The following is a 21,592-nucleotide window of genomic DNA, read 5'->3' as shown; positions in this document are numbered from 1 at the left end:
CAAGTTAGATTCCACTTCCTGAAGGGTAAAAAGTCAGAGATCATGCATGTCTATTGTGAAATGATAATTAATGAATAGATCATTTTAAGGTTTACTATGATAGCAAAGTAAAAAGAAATCTGCTTGATGTCATACATTTAAGCCATATACTTTAGCTGCTTCTTTAACCTCCATTTGTCTTGCAAAATTGAAAATTGGGAAGAAGACATAATTGAATGGAATCCTTAAAACCAATAATCCTATTTCAAATATAAATTGTAGACACACTGGAATTCACAATCTATAAATTTGTCCAATACATCAACTCAGTGGCAGGAAATAAAATATATTCTACATTAATTGATTGAGATAATGGAAAGTGGCTATAAGGTTTCTAAATGTATTATTTTCTCCTCTACAGCAACAATAGAAAAAACATCTGCCATGGTTAATTATGATTCTAACAAATATGGAAATATTTCAATCTGAAAATTTAATCTAAGAAAGTATCCTGGGCATCAGCATTTTTTTTCAACTCATTTTTTTTGGGAAATGAGATATTAGGGTTTTTTCTTCTCATAGAAAGTTAGTGAACAAATTAACTGAAGTTAATTTATTTACTACTTAAGGAAAGATGGCAGCACACAATTTCTTAAAGTCTGGGATTTTGCCTTTTTAATGCTTGAAAATGCTAGAGAACTAGCACTTCCATTCTGTTTATAACCACCATCACAGTGAATGTATTGGGGGAGGGGGGTCCAGTTTATAAAGTCCACAAAGGAAATAAAAGCAGCAGTACTATTATTACTTTTTACATGCTATTTCCTGAATAACATTATGCAACACATTGTTACCAGAGATTTTTCCTTGAATGATTACATCAAGTAATCCAAGCGGAATACAGCAAATCCCCTACAGATTGTGAAAACTGGCCTATGGACATCTCAACAAAATGTTTCCAACATTCAATCTTTCCCCTAACTCTGTCCGTAACTCTTCAAAAGCATTTTTTTCTTTTCTTTAATTGTATTAAATTTTGAATGATTAGAAAATGAAATCAATTCTTCAGGAAGAAAACATGTAGACATCATATCCAGCATTCCTCCCAACAGATAGTCCTGCGTTTTCCAGCCATAAACTTCATCAGATAAAGACTTACGTCCATTTTGTCCACCATTCTCTCTCCAGCATCTTCTTTGATGACCAGTAGATTGCAAAAAAAAAAAAAAAAAAATTAAGGAAATCAGAGAGCACTGCTCTTCAGAACTAAATCTGGTTTGCCATTAAAAGCCGGAGATTTTAATTATGAACTCTACCTGATGGGTGGGAATGACTGTCCTGTGACATATTCTGAGATCAAGCTCTGGAAAGACAATTCATCATAACAACTATATACTTTTCAAATTTTCAGTCTTTCTGAGTTAAGATGAAGCACTAGGGCCCTGTGAGGTAGCCTAGCAGCTAAAGTTCTGGCCTTGAACGTGCCGGGATGCCATATGGATGCTTGTTCAAATCCCAGCAGCCCCATTTCCCATCCAGCTCCCTGCTTATGGCCTGGGAAAGCTGTGGAGAATGGCCCAAGGCCTCGGAACCCTACACCTGCATGGGAGACCCAGAAGAAGCTCCTGACTCCTAGCTTTGGATTAGCTCAACTCCTGCCCTTGCAATCATTTGGAGTGTGAACCAACAGACAGAAGATCTTTCTCTCTGTATCTGCTCCTCTCTGTATATCTGACTTTGCAATAAAAAATAAAATAAATCTTAAAAAAAAGGAAGCATTATTAAAACTAGAATACTACTGCAATCAAAGGCTCCACGTTAAACAACAACAATTGAATACTTCCTAAATTAGAAAACTAAAATTAGGTAAATAATTAAAATATCAATCACACAACTGAAAAACATTTGATGTTGTCAAGGTCAGGAAAACTATCAAAAGAACAAGAAAAGATGACCAATTAATTCCAGCACTGACATGAATAGGGTGTCGGTGCTTCTAACAAGAGTCTCGAAGCAACTATTATAAGAATACTTCAAAATGTATTATAAAAATACTTCAAAAATTACAAGTTCTGTTGATAAAACATCAAATGAAGACAAAGAAATAAAAGTTATAAGACAGATCAAAGGTCAAATAATAAAAATAAACTAACAAAATTAGAAATTTTGCTTGATTATCTTAATAATACAATGAAGTGAAAGAGTTATAATGATCAAACTTGGAGAAAAAGAAATGGAACCTAATCTTTTAAAAAAAAAAAGAGAGAGAGCATGCCAAAAAAAGTGTAAAGGATTATGAAGCAATTCAAAAGATGTAAAGATCATATCATTTAGGTTCATAAAAAAAGGAAAAAAAAAAACAAGTAGGACTGAAAAAGTACTTCAGACAACGCTCAGAACTAACAATAAAGTGAAAAAGCAAGCACAGAAGAATAATGTATTGATATTCATAGTAGTATAAAGAATTCATATCTCAACAACACAAATCAAGCAACTCAATTTTAAAACGGAGAAGCAGTGAGGATTTGACTTGGTTACAGGACATGGGTTGGAATGCTTACACTCCAAATTGGATTGCCAGGATTTGAGTACTAACTCTCCTCTTGGTTCTGGCTTTTTGTCAGTGTAGACCCTGAGAAGCAGGCTCAAAAAACTATGTCCCTGTTCCCTGGTGGGAGACCTGGACTGAGTTCCTGGACTATAGCTTGAGCCTGCCCAAGCCCTGCTGTTGGTGGGCATTGGAGCAACAACCAGCAGATGAGACATGTTTCTCTTTCTCTCTCTCCCTCCCTCTTATCCCTTCCCACTCTTCCTCTCTCCCTTCTTTGCCAGTCTCCCTCTGAAATAAGTCAAAATTTAAAGAATGAAAATGAATGCTGGAAAAAGGATCTAAAAGAACAGTTTTCACAAGAAGATAGACATGTAACTAATTAGTATGTAAAACTGTTCAAGCCACTAATCTTTGAAGAAATGCAAATCAAACTAGTTACCAGCCAAACCCTTTAAGATGACTATTATCACAAAAAAGCAACCAAACAAGAACAAGAAAAGAAAAATATGTTTTAAAACTGTGAAGAATGTAGAACAATTGTGAATTTCTTGTAAGAACATAAAATGATGTAGACTCTTTAGAAAACTGTATGGGGCAATTCCTCAAGGCAAAAACGTGGAATTCCATGTGACTCAGCAATTCCACTTTTGGGTACTCACCCAACATAATTAAAAGCAGCAATCAAAAACAAGTATTTGTACACACATGCTTGCATTGATTGTAGCATTAATCACAACAGCCAGAGGGTAGAAGTCATCTATTGGCCAATGATTAGATACATCTGAATAAACAGAATCTGAGAGTAGGTACACACACAGAGAGAACAGATAGTTACTCAGTCTTAAAAGAAAAAGAAAATTCTGAGGTATGCCACAACATGGATGAAATTTAATGTCGATAGGCTGAGTCAAACAAATTGGTCATAAAAGGATAAATATTGCAATCAAGTTCACAGTGACAGAAAGCAGATGAACAACAGTGATGCTGCGGGGCACAAGTGAGAGTGCCAAGAAAAGACTTTCATTTGGAATATCAAAATGTTCTGGAAATGAATAATAGTGATGACTGCATAACCATATAAATGTACTTAAATCCTGTAACTGTACAGTTCAACATGGTTGAAATAATATTTACATGATGCATATTGTATCATAAAACTATGATCAAAAACTAAATTTTTCTGGAGATACAGGTTTACTAAGTACGGAGAAAGTTACACAAAGGCACACAGTGAATAAACCTCTGAAAAACCAAAACTAAGAAGTAATGTTAAAAATAGCCAGAATGAAATAAAGCATTACTTATAGTATAACAGCAAGTTGAATGACAGAAGATTTATCTTGAGAAACCATAGAGGGCAAGAGGAAATGACAAAATATTTTTATGGATGGAAAAAAAGGAACTATCTGTACTAAATCATAGTCAACAAATCATTTTTTGGGGGGAATAAAAGTAAAATGAAGACATTCTCAGATGAAGGGAGGATAGCAGAATTTATTTCTACATGATTCAATATCAATTAATACCTTAAAATATTCTCCAAATGGAAAAAATGATAATAATAGAAGGTTATATAAACTTCAGAATGAAATAACAATAGTGTAGGTAAAATACGGAAATAAACCAAATGAATTGTTTTTGTTCCATAAGATTCTTTAACTACGTTTTATGTTTTAAGCAAAAACTATGACATCAAATAACATAGTTCTCAACATAGATAACTATATAGATAACTTTTTTAATGAGATATTTAAGACAATTTTACATAAAAAAATGAAGGGGAAGATCTACGTGAAAGTAAGGTTATATATTTCAAAAAGTGTGACACATCAAGATTAGTGCTCTGTGTTTAGTTGCACACATATATGGAAAAACTGAGAATAATCATTAAGAAAATGGAACTTGATACAAATCACAATTGAGGTGTTTGTTTTTTGAAAAAGAGTTCATTTACTGATTGCAACAGCAACACACTGTCACAATGACAGTCACCTGGTATAGTTATAAAGGGTTAGCATAAGGGAGACCTTAAAATGGTATAGTCTGGTACATTGATTGTGAAGTGGTTAGGAAAGGCTGAATGTGTTATAAAGCAAAATAGAGATATATGTACTCGTGACTATGAATAACTAGAGAAATAGGAGTAAATAATGGTTTGCATTAATGCTAACTTCTTGTTTTTGTTATTGTACTGCAGTTCTATGAGGTTCTGGTATGGCAGGGGCTGAGGGAAGAAGCACAGGAATACTATGCACATTTCCACTAGCGTCTGCTGATACACAATTTCTAAAAAGAAAAGATTTTTAAGTGTTAAGGTAGGTTCTATGTTAAAATGGACTGAAAACATAAGCCCACTAAGAAAGCTGTTGGGACAAAACAGTAGCTCAGACCAGTGTGATGGCATTGGAGGAGAGGGAATAAAGTAGAGAAATTGACAAAATATTCAGGAAAAATCTGTACAATGTTAATAAGCCATAATAATTTAGATAAGGATATAATGGGGAAAAAACCACAAAGGTTTCAGATCTATAAAGCTGGCAAATTTTGCCACCTTTCACTGATGTAGGAAGTCAAGGCAGAACACCTATATAGGGCTGCTGAACAATGAATGCCATTTGGGCATGTTTGTTATAGACTATCTAGAACGTGTCCTGAGATAGGTGCTGTCCAGCATATGTGTAGGCCAGAAAGCAGGGTTAAAACATGTCAGGGGAGGGGGGCATAGAAGATCCAGAGGAAATTGCTGGCTCCTGACTTTGGATTAGTGAAGCTTCAGCCATGGTGGCCATTTCGCCGGTGAACCAGTGGATGTAAGATCAATTCTCTCTCTCTCTCTCTCTCTCTCTCTTTCTCTCTCCTTGTAATGTCACCATTCAAATGCAAATAAAATAAATCTTAGAAAACTGTAAGCTGGAGTTTTGTCACTGAAGGGATGACTCTGGGTGTGGCTATCCAATTATCAATGATGGCAAGTGAAGAAAGTGGGATTTATCCTGACTAAAGTTCATTAGGTGATGGAAAAAGATGAAATTATAAAATGAATGAGGAGGGAAGCATTGGCGGTTGGAAATTTCAGAATCTGAGTTAAAGTCAATTAAAGATCTTCGGATAGTTACTTTACTCTTCAATTAAGGTACAATCTGAGGGAACTACGGAGAAGGTGGAAAAGGTTTCCACCATACAGAAAAGGGCTGCCCAGTAAACCCAGCACCTGTGATGCCGGCATTCCAAAGTGGCACTGATTTCTTTCCACTGGGGAAGCACCCATACTTTCCTTCTGATCCTGCCTGCTCTTTGCTAATGGCCAGGCAAAAAAAAACAGAAGCACTTGGGTCCCTGCCATCCACATTGGAGATCCAGATGAAACGCTTTGCTCCTGGCTTCAGCTTGTCCAGTACTGGCCATTGTGGCCATCTGGGGGAGTGAAGCAGCTAATGGAAGATCTTTCTGTGTCCCCCGACAACCCCCTTGTAACTCTAACTTTTAAAACAGATAAATTTTGGGGGGAATAAAGGCTGCCAAATTTCATCTATTCTACTAGGAGGCAGCTTAGCAAAGAGTCTTCTCAACATTGAACTTGATTGCCCTGCACTGTATTACTCCCAGAAGAATGCCACAACTAGACAGGGGGAATGTCTGTGCTGTGTCGTGAGATTAGTTTGAACCTTTTAAATAGCACCAAACTGGCTGTGTTACCATTTCCAGGTCCTTCAGTAGATTCCTACTTTACGTAAGTAAACAAGAGGAAAACAGGACCTTACTTGGCTATAAACTTTTTATGGGAAGGGACCTAAGTGTTCTGTGGACTTCATTCTATAAGTAAGACAAACATATATGAACTCATATTTAAAATAATTTTATAAATATGTGCCATTTATGCAAAGAATTTAAAAATTTTCAGATCATGTATAATCACTTTGGTCAGTCTTTTCATTATACTCTTTCATACATTTATCATCATCACCACCTTGAGTGTTCACTCTGAAACCGGCAGACACCAGGTTTAGTTCTTTGTTCATTGTTGTGTTTAACTTTCAAGGATGCTTACTAGGTATTACAGATGATACAATGAAGAATTAGAGATATTAAATAACTTGTTCAAGCTCTCAAAACTCATTAAGTGGCAAACAGGAACTACATCATGAGAGGCCCCTTTTTCAAGGACAAGTAAACAACATTCCATTTCACTACTCTTGTCTGACACAAATTCATACAGCTTTCTGAAGAAATATACAGACATGAGCTGTGTTAACTGTGTACAGAAATAGGAGCTTATTTCAAACCTGCCGATGCCCGCATCATTCTCATCTTTGAGCGAATGCAAATGTTACAAGACGAGGTTCGAGGACCACAATGAAATCTTTTGTGGATGTGGCTAATAGTAGAGATGTGATCTGGAGTACTCAGCCTGGAACTAGAATTGTCATTATTCTTCAGGTGGAGAGAGGGAGAGCTAATGGCCAAGGTGTGGTCAGTCAGGACCCGAGGCTTTGATCAGAATCACACTCTTAAAGGACTTTCAAGGATCACCTACAAAGACAACTGCCTCATTTGGTCTCTGCTAGATAGCTTTATCCCTCACCCTGGAAAAGAGGATATCTCTGCCTCAAATATAATCACTCCCATAGCAGCAATAACAGCTTTAATCAGAAAGAGCAGTTTCACACAGTTAGAAACATGTAAGTGTAATTCGTCCCTGTCTTCACCATAACCACACAGACCAAAAAATTAGTTTTGAATCCTGAGAAAAAGTATTTGTACTGCAGATGATGGACTTAGAATCAAGAGAAACAAAAGCAATCTATCAGATTTCACTTTTCCCTTGTTATAATAAATGATATTTCAAACAAAAAAATGATAACTAACCTTTATAGAAATTTCCGCATAAAGTTTCAAACAGGAAAACAGAAATTAATTCTTCTCAATGGAGGGTACTTGTTACAAGAGACTAGGTACATGGGTTACAGGAGACTGGGGTGTCCCCTAGAAGTGAGCAGCAGAAGGAAGCTTCTGATATCCATGGGTTGAAAGTTCACAGGGAGAAGATATGACTGTTGCAATGTGAGAACCAGAGTCGCTTAGGAGGATCTGGAAACCCATGGACCTTCCAGTAAAGCTGGGGTCATACAGACCTACAGCAAACAGTGCACAGATGAAATGGGAAGATGAAGGGTGTCTTGTTTGTCACCAAAGTTTCAGCCAGTGTTCCTGTTGGCCCATCCCTGCCAGAACTAGCTCTTGCAGAAGAGTGGGAACTGCAGACTATAGGGGCGGCATCCGTTTTATACATAAGAGCAGAGAAAAGAAGAATCTGAGAACAAAAAGGTTCAAGATGGGGACACACCATTGAAGCAAACACTGTATTTTGTCAACTCTCTGTCCCCAATATATGTGGCATGTGATGAGAAATTAAGCCACAGAACTCAGAAGTGTGTCTCAGAAGATTTGGGCAATTATAAAGTAGGAGACATAGCATTAGAGAAACCAGATCATTAGGTCATTTAATATTGAATGAATAGCTTCTGTGAATCTAATTTTCAAATTTCAGAATATATTAAACATGCAAAGACAATCTAGCAAATACTAAACAGTAAGGAGTGAACAGGGCAGAGAAGTTTTCTGCTTTAATAAAATCTTTGAGTGACAATTTGCTACACTCTGATCTAAGCATCCAATTTTGTCTGGAACTGACTTTAGTATGAACACTAACTTATTAGGCTCACGTCTGAAGATGTATTGCACCCAAATGGTATCTGATTAGGACTCAAAAGGACAGTGAGCAAGAGAAGAGAAAAGAGCATGGACACTAAGAGTTTTCACACTTAAATCTTCTTCATATTACTCAAAAGGTAACTCAAAAATCACGGCACATCTCTTATTCCACATGTGCCCTGCTTATTTGTCAATAGAAGTGTGTGACTTCCCAATTTAGTCTTTCATGTTCATTATAACTTTACTTTCCTATAGATATTCTTGACATTCATGATTATTTTGCTAGCATAATTACATATCTAAATATATACGATCAAAATAAGCTATATGCTATCGTATGAATGAGCTTTAGATACTTAAACATTTTAAAATATATTTGAATTTCATTTGAAAAAGACACAGAAAAGTAGACATAGATATATAGACTTAACTGCTTAGTTCCCTCCTCAAATCCCTACAATAGACAGACTGGGCCTGGTCAAAGCCAAGAATCTAGAACTTAATCCAGGTCTCCCAGATGGGTAGCAGGGAGCCAGTTATTTTATTTTTTTAAAAGATTTATTCATTTTATTACAGCCAGATATACACAGAGGAGGAGAGACAGAGAGGAAGATCTTCCATCCGATGTTTCACTCCCCAAGTGAGCCGCAACGGCCGATGCGCGCCAATCCAAAGCCGGGAACCGGGAACCTCTTCTGGGTCTCCCACGTGGGTGCAGGGTCCCAAAGCATTGGGCCATCCTCGACTGCTTTTCCAGGCCACAAGCAGGGAGCTGGATGGGAAGTGGAGCTGCCAGGATTAGAACCGGTGCCCATATGGGATCCCGGGACGTTCAAGGTGAGGACTTTAGCCGCTAGGCCATGCCACCGGGTCCTCGCAGGTGTAAGTTGTAAGTTAAGGGGCTGTATTGATTCATTTTGTTTACAATTTTCTATAGTAAAGACAACTGAAAGGATCTCAGTGACTTAGAGCAGTTTAGTTCTAGTATTCTGTAGCACAGCAGAGCGATTATTATGAGTATATAATCATTCATTGTGTGTTTCACAAAAATCAGCGGAGTGTGAAGTCGCAACTCACAGAAATGATGAGTTTGAGATGACAGAAATACCACTTAAAGTTGATCATTGCAAGCACACATCAACTGAACTATTTTATGCCCTATACATTATGAATATTATGTGTCCATTTAGAACAGATACATTTTAACTGACACAACTCCATCTGTGTGCAACTCAATTTCTTGTGCACAGATTGATGATAGCTTTTATCTGGGATCTTCTAAACGGAAAAGAGAGTGACAAAGACAAATTGACTCATACAATTTCTAGTCAGAGTATCTCAGACCAATCCAATTCACATTTCATTGTCCAGATCAAGTACTATAGCCAGTCATGAATTCAATCATACAGAAAAGTAAGCCTTAGGCAGGAAAAAAAAAAAGCTCTGAAATCTTCCAAACATTTTGTAAAACAAACAAAAGATGGAGTCTATACTTTCTTCTTTATAACAAACATATCATTACTGTGATTATAAATGAGGGCATGATTACATGTTGTCCTGGACACAGAACGGAAACTCTGAGATAGAGGAAGAGGAGCAAATGTTTAATAGATTTCCAGAAGATAATTTAAAGGAACATTATGAAGAGGTAACTAAAGCAGAAGATTATATTCATTTCCAATTGGTAAACCAGTTCGCCAGAACTTGAATACCAAGATTCACAATCCCAACCACTAGATGATGTCAAACAACAGTTTCTATCCCCAAATCATAATTATCTTCTTGCTCAATTTGTTTAGGGAGATCATATTATCTGGAGTGGGACTTAACCATGAAATAAAAGTTTTATGTCAAATTGTGGCAGAAATCAAGTCTATTGATATAATTGGATTTATAACTTCAAATCATATTTTTCCTTTTGCAAAAATATACATATAACATTGAAATCAACTAGGTAGTATTGTTAAAATTATTGTTCTTTGGGCCCAGTGTGGTATGGCCTAGCGGCTAAGGTCCTCACCTAGAATGCACAGGATCACACACAGGCACTGGTTCTAATTCCAGATGCTCCACTTCCCATCCAACTCCCTTCCTGTGGCCTGGGAAAACAGTCAAGGACGGCCCAAAGCCTTGGGACCCTGCACCTGTGTGGGAGACCCAGAAGCCTCCTGCCTTCAAATCAGTACAGCTCCAGTCATTGTGGCCACTTGGGGAGTGAATCAAAAGACAGAAGATCTTCCTCTGTGTCTCTCCCCTCTGTATATCTATCTGACTTTCCAATAATAATAAGTCTTTTTAAAAAATTAAAATTAAATAATCCTGGTTCTTTGGTAACTTCATCCAAATGAACAGAGACCTCTGGTCACTAAAAGAAAATAAAATAGCCTAAGACTCAAACATAACCACTAAGGGAATATACTTTTCTATTTACAATCCAATGACAAACATAGAGATTCAGAGGAAACAAAAATGAAAACCTAGGAAAACAGGGGAATTTTATTGATGTCTTATCGACTTGGTAGCTAATCCTGCAGGGCCACAGTTTTAGCTGACAACAGAAGCCAGCATAAGTGTTGATCAATTAGAGTAAGTTTTTTCACATCTAAATAATTAAAGTTCCCTACAAATATGTGAAGCTTTATTTAATATTTTTTAAAAAGTGCTTACCTAGGAACAGGTTGTGGATAATACACTCACAGACACCCTACTGTTTGATTGATTGAATTAATCTTTTGCTTATCAATCATATCTGAATCCTCTCCTTTCAGGGCAGTTCCCAAGTCATTCTTAAATCTCCACTTCCAAGTGTTCTAATTACAAAAGAGGATGACTAACTTTTCACCTCGCCTGCCTCTAAGTGAAGGATGAAGTTGTAGCAAAAACAACACCTTGTAAAACTGAAGTAGAAATGTGGCAGGAACATTGCCTTTCACCTTCAGTACCATGTACTCCCCAAGTTGAACAGATACAATCCTGAAAGAGTTGTAGAGTTTCTGAAAGAGGAGTAGTTTTCCACTGAATAACTGGAAATAAAGAAAAATAATAACTTCTGCTTAAAAGCACAGTGAAGTTACAGAAAGAAACAGAGAAGAGAGAAAGAGGAGATATAGAATAAGAGGAAGTGGTAAATATTAAAATATAAATTAAGCTGGAGATCATAAGAAAAAATTGTTCATTCTTGAGTGAATCATGTGGATGAAGAAGATCAGAATTTCACCTGTTAACTATTAAAAGTCTTCATAAGATTAGTGAGATTTCCTTATGAGTTTAAGAAATAAAATTTTCCAAGACAAAATGTATCGAGAACCAACTTAGTCTTACAAAATGAAGGTTTTCTTTTCCCTAGAAGAAAAAAAGATATTCATGAGATTTTAGTGGAGTTATTGTGGAAGAACTATTAATACCATGGTAATATGCTTATGGAACCAGATTACATTTTTTATTTCTGAGGCTAGATCCAAAAACAGTTTTCTCACAAATGCAGGAAACTTGCATTCTACCAAGCTGTTATTCTTCCCTTTTGAACCACATAAAAAAAATGCTTTTGAAAGCCCTTTGAAGGAGGCAAATTCAAAATCTGAAAGCATAATTTGGATAAAGAAATAATAACAGTTACTAATTACACTTAAAGTAGGTCTTTTGTGAAGTAAAAGCAACTGTTTGTTTGATGACTGGCAATATTACATAGCTGTTACTTTTTGGATATTTTATTTGAATGCCAGAAAATATTCTGTATTTTAACTATGACCACTTTGGGCAGAATCAACCAAGAAAACAAAACGACTCCAGGACAGCCTCATCCAATTGATGCTTCCAGTCTGTCAACTGGTACGAGAGGCTGGAATGTGTAGGGGACAGGGTGACCCGCTGCTAAATGAGTCCATCTTAAAATACACACTTGCCTCACATCTGCGTAAAACAACAGTGAACAGTTAAGAATTTTTATTACACAAAGAAGCAAGCCATTTTTTTGGTTATATGACAATCATTAATGACACAATGAAGGGTTTAACGATGTAAATGAAAGGTTACTTTTATATATATATCCTTTAGGAAATGTTATGATAAATATAATAATATTGTTTTACCTCAAAGAACCATTTTTTTTTTTTGCTTTTGGTATTTGCAAATAGTAGGTGCGCATTCAACATGCTTTAACACAAGAAAAAGAAAATGCAATTCCTCATTAGAGAAAACTCAAGCTGCACAAGATATGGCCCTGGCCTCTGGGAGCTGACTTGCAGTGGTCAGCAGATATGACAGTGCTCGGGGCATGGCCTCCTGGCAAACTGTGCAATGTGGTAAGGCCTGGCTGTTCAGTGGAGAGAGGCCAGTGAAGCCTGGAGTAGCTAAAGACTCCTACTGGAGGAAGTGGGTCTCTAAGGATGGGAGGCTTTAAAGGGCACAGGACATTGCCAACCGGGAAACAGCAAGAGTAGTGGTACCCTTGGGCTGGCGCCCTGGGGTAAACCTCTTCCTGTAGTGCCAGCATCCCATATGCACTGATTTGAGTCTTAGTGATTATACTGTTATCTACCTCCTGGCTAATGGCCAGGGAAGAAAACAGAGGATGGCTCAAGTACTTGTGCCCCTCTACCCACATGGGAGATCTGGAAGAAGTTCTTGGTTCCTAGACTCAGAATCAGTTCAGCTCCATCTATTAAGACCTTTTGGGGAGTGAATCAGCAGATAGAAATGCTCTCTCTTCCCAACTCACTCTTTTCTCTGGCTCGCCTTCCTCTCTGTAACTCTGCTTTTCAAGTGAAAAATAAATAAACGTAGGGTTTTCTTTTTGGTTGATTTGTTTGTTGTTGTTGTTGTTGTTGTTTTTAAGAGAGTAGAGGTATCCATTTTAATGAGCATGCTGCATTTGGCGCAGGTGGGGAGAGTGTCCTGTCTTGGCTACAGAGATCATGGGAATTTGGCTTAGGTTTGGCTGCAGACAACAGAAAACTCAACATTGCTTTAAACAAAAGAGAGGTAGGCACAGATAGGTAGGCCTTTGCTAGTTCTACAGTTCCATCATCATTAAGGCCTCAGTTCCTTGTAGTTTTTGCTTCATGAACTAGATTACTGCTTCCAGTCTTGATTGTAACAGCCTTAATGCAAGATGATTGCTATTGCACCAGCCATCATATCTATACTCCATATTACCAGACATTGGAAAGGGGAAAGAGGCACACTTCCCAGTCCACTCAGCCCCTTCTTTTTTTTTTTTTTTAAGAGTTCAATTTTTATTGGAAAGTCAAATATACAGACAGCAGGATGGACAGGAAAATCTCACCTTTGATGATTTACTCCCCAAGCATCGCAATGGCGGGAGCTGAGCCCATTTGAAGCCAGTAGCCCAGAACCTCTGCTGGATCTCCCACACGGATACAGGGTCCCAAGGCTTTAAGCCATCCTCGACTGCTTTCCCAGGCCACTAGCAGGGAGCTGGATGGGAAGTGGGACCACTGGGATTAGAACCAGTGCCTGTGTGTGATCCTGGTGCGTGCCAGGTGAGGACTTTAGCCACTAGACTAATGTACTGGGCCCAGTCAGCCTCTTCTAAAGAAATTTCTCTGGGCCCGGCGGCGTGGCCTAGCTGCTAAAGTCCTCGCCTTGAAAGCCCCGGGATCCCATATGTGCACCGGTTCTAATCTCGGCAGCTCCACTTCCCATCCAGCTCCCTGCTTGTGGCCTGAGAAAGCAGTTGAGGATGGCCCAATGCTTTGGGACCCTGCACCTGCGTGGGAGACCCGGAAGAGGTTCCTGGTTCCCGGCTTCGGATCGGCGCGCATCGGCCCGTTGCGGCTCACTTGGGGAGTGAATCATCAGACGGAAGATCTTCCTCTCTGTCTCTCCTCCTCTGTGTATCTCTGGCTGTAATAAAAAAATGAATAAATCTTAATAAAAAAAAAAAAGAAAAAAGAAATTTCTCTGGAAGCTTCACCTAACAACTTTACTTATATCTTATGGGCTTACCTGTTGCAGGAACAGAAACAAGACCCAACCTCACACCTTACAAATAAATCAGTTCTAAATGGATCAGGGACCTAAATCTGCACCCAGAAACCATCAAACAGGAAGCACTCTGTAAGATAGAGGTGTTCGTAAGGACCTTTTGAAGTCATCAAAAGCACAGGCAAACCATGAGGAACAGCAGTGATCATTCAAAACTAGGTTCCTGCCACATACATAGGAGACCCAAATTCAGTTCCCGGTTTCTGGCTTTGATCATCCCTGTCATGGCCTTAGTGACTATGCGGGGGGTGTATCAACAGAGTGGTTTGTCTCTCTCTCTCTGCCTTTCAAATAAAGAAAATTTTCAGAAGTTTTAAAAATAGAGTGATGAGAGATTTGTTACTATAGCCAAGGCCTCTTATGTTCTAGGATGGCAGTCAAAGATACCTACTATGACATGTTCCAATACAGAAGCCATTTGTTCATGAGTGCAGATTTTTCTGTGAGCTAGAAACAAGAACAGAAGATTCCTGGTAATGGTTTCAAGTCCCACTGATATTTAAAATTGTGAGGTGCTTCTCCTCCAGGGTTTGTCTTCCTAATTAAATATTCTTAGGAGACTTCAAGAAGTTAGCATTGAAAGATGGAGAAAGAATTAAGGAAAGAAAGGACAAAGATGCCTCTAAACCAGTAGATGTGAAATTAAATTTACCTGAACTGTTATTTGGGAAGCTGCAGCACAAATTTATGTGGTCAATATGAAAAAGCATCATGACAGTTTGTGAAATGACTGAAGAGAAATTCTCTAATGACTCTGGATGAGTTTGTTCATCCTGTCTGTGCTTGCTAAGATTCTTTTGTTGTTGTTGTTGTTTTGTTTTTGAGACACAAATCACTTCTGGAGAAAAACCTCTTTACATAATGAACCCTGAAGATGCCACAATGTGCAAGAGCTTCATTCATCTTGAGTAGCCTTATCTCCATCAGAAGATGACTGGTCAAGGACACATGACTTTTTAAGACAGATGATCAGTTTTGTCCAAATTTTCAAGTAATGTGGATAAAATCCAAGCCACTGTTTCTCAATTCTGATCCAATCAGACACTAACTGAACATCTTCCATTAAGACACACCATTGTCAAGTATAAAATCTGGAAGAAATTTCAGATTAACAACAGCTTTCCCAAACAAAATTTCATGCTTAGGTGGCAGTGGCTCAAATATAGAATCATCTCTGGTGCTTTCCCAGGTACATTAGGTAGACTAGATGCACAATGGCTGGAACTCAAATCAACACTCAGACATGGGTTTGCCAGCATTTTAAGTGGTAGCTTAACACATTGTGCCACTATATCAGTCCCAAAGTTCATTAAATGAAAATCTTTGCAAGTATTCCAAAGAAAATTGTTCTCGATTTTGTTCTCCACCAGCCAAGAAAGTTGTAAGTATAATCCAGTGTTGTTTTAGTCTGCTCGTCTACTTAAATAAAACAGCAATGCATCTTGCCTGGTGCTTGACATCTGTAATTTGAGTGTGGGCTATGAATCTAGTGTTCTACGAGCTTTGTACTACGAGCTTACAAATTGACCAAAAAAAAAAAAAAAAATCCCTACAATTTGAATGAAGGAGCAGAAAGCAGGCTTGAAAGCCTTTACAAAGCTGCCCAGGGCTTTCACACAATTCTGCCTTCTGTTTCTCTGATTGGTACTGCTGGACAGACTGGCGAGAATATGGACATCTAGCCAGCAGAGAGAATAGTCATCACTACTCTCTTTCCCTGTATCCTGGAGATAAGAAATACATGAATATATTTGGAAAGTTTATGAATAGAAAATAGTGACAGTGTGCTAGCTGTGTAATTCCTGGGCTTATTTATACAAAAATGAGACCAATGTAGGAGTCAACGTTGAAAGGTTCACTATGATATCCAGCCCATCCTTTCTCTTCTACCCTCAATCTTTTCTACCAAACTGGTTCTTTTTTTTTTTTTCAGTTCTTGGGATGGAAAATTTTCATGAATTATGGGACAGTAAATAACACATATAACATAGCATATTAACCAAACTTCTCCTGTATTTACACACATAGTTTGTGGCACTGAACAGAAAATGCACATTAGGGTTTCCCAGAACAAAGACCAATTTAGGGAAGAGCAGAATAAAGACAAAGGTAGAGAAGGAAGAGAAATTCCACAGACAAACTCTGGGCTGTTTGAGTTTCATTTATACCAATGACAAGCTCTTCCAGTAGTAAATGTCTCCCTGTACATTAACAGTGGTGTGCTGTCTGCCTCCAACATGTTCATAAGAATGCTAAATGTATGTATATCTTCCAAATTTCCAGTTGACTTACATCATATTTGTATCATCAAATACACTATGGTGGGGGTATGTATGCCAAAGCAATCAGCAAATGATTCAAGTCATAACTTTATATATTTGAAGTGCCAGATTGCCGGCTCACTGCCAGATATAACTGATGTTAAAGGAAACGCAGCACTAACACAGTTGTCTCTCTGAAAGTCTGTCTAGTGAACTTTATTTTTGTTTGTTTTTCTTTTGTAGAGATGCCTTAGTATCACTTGCACCATGTTGATTCCTTGGTCAGCATCATCACCATTACACTGCAACTTTTGAATCAGAATCTCTTGGTTGGGGCTCAGCAAGAAAATATGCCAGGGGAATTCTGATGCATGCTGAAATTTGAAGTGTGGTCTTTGTGTTGGTGCTTAAGGAGTCTCCTTTCTCTCTCTCTCTCTCTCACTCTCACTCTCAATTGGGGTGTGTGTGTGTGTGTGTGTGTTGAGAGAAGAGCCAAAGTCTAAGCACCTAGTTCAAGGGTTTTTACGCTGCTTTTTAATATTGGAAAGATACAAGCTTAGACGAAAGCAACAAACCATGGGAGACAGCAGATCAAGGAAGGCAAGATTTAACTACTTGAGAAGGCAATAACAGGTCAGACCCTAAATACAAGAAATTAACCTAGGGCAAAACAAGGGCAGGTTTTCCATCTTCCAGCAACACTTGCACACTCATTACACACTTGCCTATCTCCACCTTTACCCAGCTTCATGACGACAGAATATCTGCACCATATCTAAAGTAAATTGCCTTTTTGTTTAATTTTTTTATTTTATTATTTTTATTATTATTATTATCATTTTATAATATAGTTCCATAGGCTCCTGGTATTTCTGCTGATTTTTATTGTTGAAATTTGTCTCTTCTAGACATCAGATAGATGGGTTTGTTTTTTAATCCAGTCTACTAATCTATGACGTTTGATTGAGCTCAAGACATTTACATTTAGGATTAATATGTATGGGTGGTACTTTGGTTTAAAAGCAGATGTAGTATATATCCATGTCTGTGAACTACTTGACCTGTCACATACTTGGACCTCACAAAAGGTTAGCTTAATTTGCATGAAAAATAAATGAAAGCCTTCAGTCACAGTCACTACTAAGTAAATGAGTCATCTTTTCATTCCTGGAAGAACAAAATTTATAATGAGACAACAGGAACAGTGAATGAGGGCTATCAGTCACTGAGTTCTTTTTGTGAGTTCTTTTTGTGAGTTCTTTTTGTGAGTTCCTGCTAAAGTTCACCATTGAAGGCAGCGGTAGTGACTTAAATAGTTATGTCCCAGACAACCACATAGCAGACCAGGATTGAGTTCCCAGCTCTAAGTAGGTGCTTTTGCCTGAGGGTCATGAAGGCATCTATAGAATGAACTAATAGATTCCCGGACATAAAGTAATTATTAAAAAAAACCACTATATGCAAATTCTTTTAGCAATAATCGCGCCTCGGATAAACCTTATTGGCTACGATACTGCCACTGCGCAAAGCTTATATGCAAATTCTAAAAAAAGAATTAATATAAGCATATAAGGAAAGGAGAAAAATACTAACAAACTTAATCTATCTCACCATTCAGAAAGAGATTTGGGAATTAAGGAGTTAGGAAAATAGGACATCTTTAGACAAAACTAAGTAATGGAACATGATAGGTATAGCGGAAAGGCAATGGAAAGTCCTTTCAACATGCATATCCATATGTTACAGTGAAATGTCCCTGGACTCTATCATTTAACATTATAACGTACTGTTAAGTAATTCTCTGGTCAGCATGAATTCATCCATGCAAGCTCCATTCCAAATTCTGCCTGCAGCTGATGCTATTGAGTTCTATCAGAGACCCTAAAAAAACAGCTTGGTGGATTTATAAGATAGAAAACCATTTTGTGATAGCAACTTACTATGCTGCAGGAAGGCAAACAGCTGTTAAAGGTTGTTAGTGTGTAAAGCTACTAAGGAAATCTGTATTAAGCCAGCAGGTAGAGGATCTTTCATTGTCCAGAATATCAATGTGACAGAAGTTCAGAGATATTTAATAGCTCAAGACATAGGGGTTGATCAGTTCTTTATGTTTGTCTTAGAAATATTCCTTAGTATAATGGATGCTAGAGTGTAGATGATTATTTATTTTTACTTATAGCACTGGCAGAACTGACAATTTTAAATAGAAACTTACAGTGGCCTAAGTTTATAGAATAGAGTCAATATAGCAAAAAGGTCAGGGAAGATAACTACATCATCATTTTTTAAGGACATAGTTACAGAAAGCTTTATTCATCTTGTGACATCACAAAACAGGGACCTTTAATCCTATTGAAGAAGACAATTTCATATTTAATTTGCTTAGGAAAAATTAAAAGAAATGAATATCAAACCACAAGTTTTAAAATTGCTTAGTTTGGAAATAAGTGCTTAGCAACAAAAAACTATGAGGTGACAAATGAATTGATAAAGAAAATACAGAATATATACATGTAGAAAGGAGTATTATTCAATCATGAAAGAATGAAATCCTGATATTTGTAGCAAAAATGTCAGAACTGAAGGTCATTGCTTTGAGATAAATAAGACACAAAAAAACAAATACAACATGTTTTGCCTGGTATCAAAAAGTTAACAAAACAAAACAAAGGAAAAAAGTTGATTTGAACTCAGAATAGTGATTACTTGAGGCTGGAAAGGATGCCAGGAAGTTGGAGGAAGACTGTACAAGTACTAAAACATAGTCAGATGAGGCCAGTGTGGTTATTCAGTGGGTTTAACCATTTCTGGCAACACCAGCATCCCATACAGGTTTGAGTGCCTACTAATGTGCCTCAGAAAGCAGCGTTGATGACCCAACTGCTTGGACCCCGTCACCCACGTGCGAAATCTGGTAGGACTCAGTAGAGCTGGGCTTCTAGCTTCATGACAGTCACCTGGGGAGTGAACCACTAGAGGGGAGACATTTTTCTCTCTTTTTCTGTCTCTGGATTTCTCTGTATTTCTGCATTTCCAATAAATAAGCAAATGCTGGGAAACAACCCACAAACAAATGAGAGAAAACAGTGCTGCTATAAATATGATAGATACGTCTTCCAAAATAAAAAAGGCACAAACAGAACAAACTGTTGTTTTCTGTAGCACAGTTGGACAACTCTGGTTCACAAAAATGTACTGTATACTGTACAGAGAACTGGAAGAGGAGCTGATAAACTCAATACACAAAGTACACAAAGGCAAGATAAGAAATCTGAAAAGTGAGTTGTCTGATGACTTTATACTCTATATACATGCTAAAATAGCACACTGTACCACACAAAAATTCACAAATATGACATGGTAAGCCAATAAAAATCATCAGCAATTTAGCAGCCTTTGTGTCAAACTTGACCTCTTAATACTAAGTAGATTAGTAACTCTGAGTAAATCCTTAAGTAAAGTATTTCCAGGAACATCAGCTTTAATTGCCTGGCTTAGGCATCTCTTCCTGTCCCAGTCACTGGGTTTTCTGGAAGTTGTGATGGCGAGGTGTTAAAGACCTCACAAAGCAGAGCCACTGCCTTGGCCCCCACAGGGCGGCACTGAACATCATAAGCACATACGATTGTTCTTGTTTTTCCCAATTAGTATGTGACTGATAATAGAGAAATGCCATATTGATCAGACTGTATATTTTGTCACAGTCTGATCATCATTGCAAGAAGGACAATTCCTCTTCCCTTTGGGGAAGTGGGTTCTCTACCCTTCAGCCATACTTGGCTTTTACAGGAATGATATTCCAGTCAAGAGGAAATGACCTTGGCTCTATGAATGTTCTCCATTCAACGCAGTAGAACTACACAGATGCAAGTGTGTTTTTGTTATCTAAGCAACATTCAGTGCATGAAGTGTGGAAATTTTTTTCCACCTACCTGTGATTTATCATATGAATTAATCATGAGCTCTGCTCTGGGACTCACTGAACCTTACAGTGAAATTTAAATCATTACAAGACATTCACTCAATCTTTCCCTTGTTATTGGGCTACAGCCTCAAGCAGTTTTCCTTTATTCAAAAGTTTCTTGTCAATTAATCACTTCTAAGGAAATAGGAAGGGTCAAATACTCAACAATAAATTCTACTTATATTCCTTCTCTAGCTTGAAAAACTTGAACCTTTTTATTCACTTGAAAAAGGCAGTACTGATTCAACCAAAAACAACAGTGTGTGTGTGTGTGTGTGTGTGTGTGTGTGTGTGTGTATTAGTATGTAGAGTAATTTGGCAAGATCTGACATACATACACTGAATAATTTCATGTTTCCATGGAAGTATCTGAATTTTTTTCTGTAGACCCCATTTTTACGATATAAGCAAACTCTCCCCTATTATCTTACATATGGAAACATCCAGTGGAAACTGTTCAAATAAGTTGAGAAAATGCAAAATACAAAATATGGAAGAAACAAAAAGCTTTAAGCCTTTACAACAAATATAACAGACAAAAATGAATGTAGCAGGTATAGAACAAATACTATTTAATGCTTTGCTAAATATTCAATGAAAATACATACATTAGGCACTATCTAGTATTTAATTTCTGCTAAAACAAACCTATTTGAGCTTGCAAAATTATGAAGACTTAGTCTTTCTTCTAAGACAATATATACCTCATAAATCCGTACCCATAGTATGCTCAGTTTCTATTAATGATGACATACATTTATATGCTGAAGAGTCAAAGGACTAAGGAACAGCCAAACATTCAACACAAAAGAGAAAACAAATACTTTTTAACAAAACCTATTGTACTTTTACACCCAGACTTTGTCAGACATAGCCAAAATTAAAAAGGCTCTGGGCCCGGCGGCGTGTCCTAGCAGCTAAAGTCCTCGTCTTGAAAGCCCCGGGATCCCATTTGGGCGCCGGTTCTAATCCCGGCAGTCCTGCTTCCCATCCAGCTCCCTGCTTGTGGCCTGGGAAAGCAGTCGAGGACAGCCCAATGCTTTGGGACCCTGCACCCGCGTGGGAGATCCGGAAGAGGTTCCTGGTCCCGGCATCGGATCGGCGCATACCGGCCCGTTG

General features: G+C 37.7%; 1 long non-coding RNA gene and 1 pseudogene across 1 annotated transcript in view; both read right to left on the bottom strand.

Annotated features, from left to right (window-relative positions):
- LOC131483100 (uncharacterized) overlaps positions 1-21,592 on the bottom strand; it is a 402,453-nt gene that overhangs the window by 128,911 nt on the left and 251,950 nt on the right. The window lies entirely within an intron of this gene.
- Positions 17,909-18,040, bottom strand: LOC118758228 (U4 spliceosomal RNA; annotated as a pseudogene).

Source organism: Ochotona princeps, chromosome 23 (assembly GCF_030435755.1).
Source record: "Ochotona princeps isolate mOchPri1 chromosome 23, mOchPri1.hap1, whole genome shotgun sequence".
NCBI lineage: Eukaryota > Metazoa > Chordata > Mammalia > Lagomorpha > Ochotonidae > Ochotona > Ochotona princeps.
Note: the sequence above shows the minus strand (reverse complement) of the source record. Positions and strands in the feature narration are given on the sequence as shown.